This window comes from Austrofundulus limnaeus, unplaced genomic scaffold (assembly GCF_001266775.1).
Source record: "Austrofundulus limnaeus strain Quisiro unplaced genomic scaffold, Austrofundulus_limnaeus-1.0 Scaffold171, whole genome shotgun sequence".
Classification (NCBI taxonomy): Eukaryota; Metazoa; Chordata; class Actinopteri; order Cyprinodontiformes; family Rivulidae; genus Austrofundulus; species Austrofundulus limnaeus.
The window spans coordinates 1,104,863-1,108,369 of NW_013952573.1; the positions used below are offsets into that span (position 1 = coordinate 1,104,863).

The following is a 3,507-nucleotide window of genomic DNA, read 5'->3' on the forward strand; positions in this document are numbered from 1 at the left end:
TAAAAAGTAAAAAAAAAAATCATAATCTAACCAGTATTTGATTTACACTGGAATATAGTGAACATATCCAACGTTTACACTAAGAAAAAAATTGTGCCTAATAATAAAAACAAGGTAATTTTGCATTAATAGCAGCAGCACATCACCAAAAAATAAAAATAAAGCTTAAAAATGTTTTCACTTACCTGTAATTGTTTTAGCTAAATTGTTGGACTTGCACGGAAACAGGTTTGTAAACAGTTAAAAAATATCCATTTTTGATGTTAAATTTACAGAAGAGCATTAGGGCCACAGTTATTTATTTATTTCCTGGAATGTTATAGGAAAAAAGTAAAAATTCTGATATTAAAAACAGAATTTTATCTCAGACTGCACTGTAGGCCTAAGTCATCAACTTGTAAATGAACAAAAATCTCTTCAAAAATTAGCCTCATCATTCTAAAAAATATGAAATATAAAGTTTTCTTGAATGATAAATAAATTCTTAACTCATGATAATGACATTGTAAATTATTAATGACAATATGATTCAAGAACCTTTTTTAAATCACAAAAGTGTTTCCATATAAATAACTAAAGAAACTATGTAGATCTGCTAATCTGAAGTTCCAACAGGACTCTTGTTACCAGCTGTGTATTGCTTATTACATTTGTTCAGTTATGTATTAAGGGAAGTTGAATGTGTCACAGTCTGTGTTTGTTTTCTTGGTTTTTGTTCCCGTGTCTCTCTGCCCTACAGCCCCGCCCACGCTCACCTGTTTCCTCTTGTGTCTCCTCCAGGTGTTTCTCATTTGTCCTCATTAGCTTCCCTTTATATTTGGTGTCTTGTCGTCTGTGTCTGATCATTGTACTGTTTTCAGTTGCTGTGCACTCTAAAAATGAAATGTTGGATTTACTTAAATAAGTTATTTCAACAATTTACATTCAACTGAGTTAAGTGTGCACAATTTTCACATTTTCTTTAAACATAAATGTGAAAGTTGATGTACACTTACCTCAGTTGAGCAGAAATTGACAACTAGTAAATCCAACAATCTGTTTGAGTGTATATCCCTGCCACTGAGGAGACATAATGTTTGTGTTTTTACAGTGGTTAAACTGATTCAGAAAGTAAGAATTTGTTCAACATTTCTACTTTAATGAACCCAAACAGAGAGCTATTGCTTGTTCTCTAACAGAACGGTGTCTGTGTTCATGATTTAATTACAAAGGATTACAAATCTGTYTGCACTGTTTCCTTAACTGAGGGAAATGATTCTTACAAATAATTCCCACATCTGGCAGTGACCCTGAATGTAAGGTTTGTGCAAAAACCTACAAACACACAATGTTCTTATGTTATAAACACTTTTAATCTCATGCGGTTTAACAAAATGCTTAAAAATTTGTTTCATCTTTTTAAGAATAAAAAGCAGAACGTCTGAGCTCATGGATGCCGTTACTTTAAATAAATACTTCAAACAAACAGTTGTTCTAGTTTAAGTGACCAACAATYGTACTCCAGGCTGTACGTGGCTGCCTCTACACTTTCTTTTTTTCAGTTAAAGCTCTAAAGATTCAATCTGAAACCTGAACAGTTGCTGTTTGTGTTGTTGCCAATAGGACGCAAAGGTTTGATTGGAACTGAAACTGCAGGCACAGCAGGAAAACGAAGCTTGACTTGGTTTCATTTGCAGTTGTTGATAAAAGTATTTCATAGGCAAGAATGTGAGTGAGTGAATAATGAGGAGTCATTTATTCACACGTAATGAATTTGTCAAGATGTTGAAAAGAGGATCAGCAGCCAGCGTCAACCTGCTGCTCATATTTTCTACATCAAAGGCGCAAAAAGACTTTAAGTATTAAAACTGCATGAACAGCAGGGGCTTGTCTTTTTTGACGAAGCTCCTGGAGTGAAAACGTTCAAATTTACACAGCCTGATATTCCAATTAGCTGCTCCCTCCAGGCTTGCAGCAAAAACTTTCATTTGTGAAAGAAGCTTGCACTGGGTAAATGTTAGCTGCAAGCTAATAACACACAAAAAGAAAAGAGGAATCGATTTATTTTATTACCCAGCTTAACGTGTCATAAATAAGCCTTAAATGGTATTTTATTGAGTTGATAAAGCTCATTTCTGCACATTAAAATGTTATATACATAATTTTTATTCAGCCTTTAACAATGTTGTTTTAAAGGAGACATATTATGGTCTTAAATCCTACTTTTTCACATTTAAATCATTCAGTTGGGGTCTATATAAAGCCAAACCACAATGCTTTGGTCCGAATTCCTCCTTATTGTAACTCCACAAGCCCTGAAGTGTGTCTCAGATCAACTCGTTTATAGGCTGTCTCTTTAAATCCAGACAAGGTGCTAGACACCCCCCCCCCCTCCAGCTTCCAGACCAGTCTATTGTAGTTTGATGACTATATAGCGGTGCAGAAACTTCTTATTTGCAAATTAATAAAAATCTGTCAACAACATAAGACTTGTCCATCCAGTCTTATATGTGGAGCCAGAGTCTGACCTAGAACCAGAGCAGGATGAAAACATAAAGTTGACAAGACCTTATGGCACTTCCACTGCAAAAACTGTGACGTAATCGGTACGAAAATGTCAGAGAAAATATAAAAAACTGAATGGGTTAAGAAGAATAACCCAAACAGAATATAAAGATATTTATGCAGCACCAAGAGAGACTAAATTCAATTTTTTGCTCTCCTAGTCTACAAGTACAAAACAAAATGCATTTAGCAGTTAAAAAAAGTGGAATGTCCCCTTTAAGTTATTAGTGTAAACGTTTTCTTAACAAAGCTAAAAACCGTGGAAAATGCTCTCTCTCTCTCTCTCTCTCTCTCTCTCTCTCTCTCTCTCTCTCTCTCTTTGTTACATAAAACCACATTTTGTCTTGTCTGTAGATTGATGCAGTTCAGTAACAGTTTGAGCTGAAGAATTTTACAAACATTGATGAAAACCAGAGTTTGAAACCTCATGACTTGACTAGTTTTCCTGTTATAAAGCAAATCTAKAGGGATAGCTGTTTGTTCCAGAGGGGGCAGTTTTGTAAATATCCAGAATTGACTTAATATATATTTTTTTCTTTCTTCCTCTGAAGTTAAAATCATTCATCAACGGTTCTTCCTGGAATCCTTTTCCCAGAAACACGTGCATGAAAGACTCTTCATGGAAAACTGAGTCAGGCTTTTACAAATACTTGCCTTAAATGGCTTTAACTGTGAGTTCAGATGCAGGAAACAGACCACTTTCAATAAAACATGACTTAGAAGTAGCACAAAAAGAGCAAAAAAGGCATTTTCTTAAACAATTTTCTTATCACACATGCCGTCATTCTGCTGCTCTCCGACTCCCAAAACACAACTAATAAAAGGGATAATTTACCTCCAGGAGACAAACTACCCCTTGTAAAATGAACCCCTCATAAATACATGCTTGTTCACACACACACACACACACACACACACACACACACACACACACACACACACACACACACACACACACACACA

The 3,507-nt window shown here is 35.1% G+C and overlaps 1 protein-coding gene across 1 annotated transcript in view; it reads right to left on the bottom strand.

Annotated features, from left to right (window-relative positions):
- The window catches only part of srpx (sushi-repeat containing protein X-linked), a gene marked incomplete at its 3' end in the record, with an annotated part of 21,540 nt that overhangs the window by 15,356 nt on the left and 2,677 nt on the right, over positions 1-3,507 (bottom strand).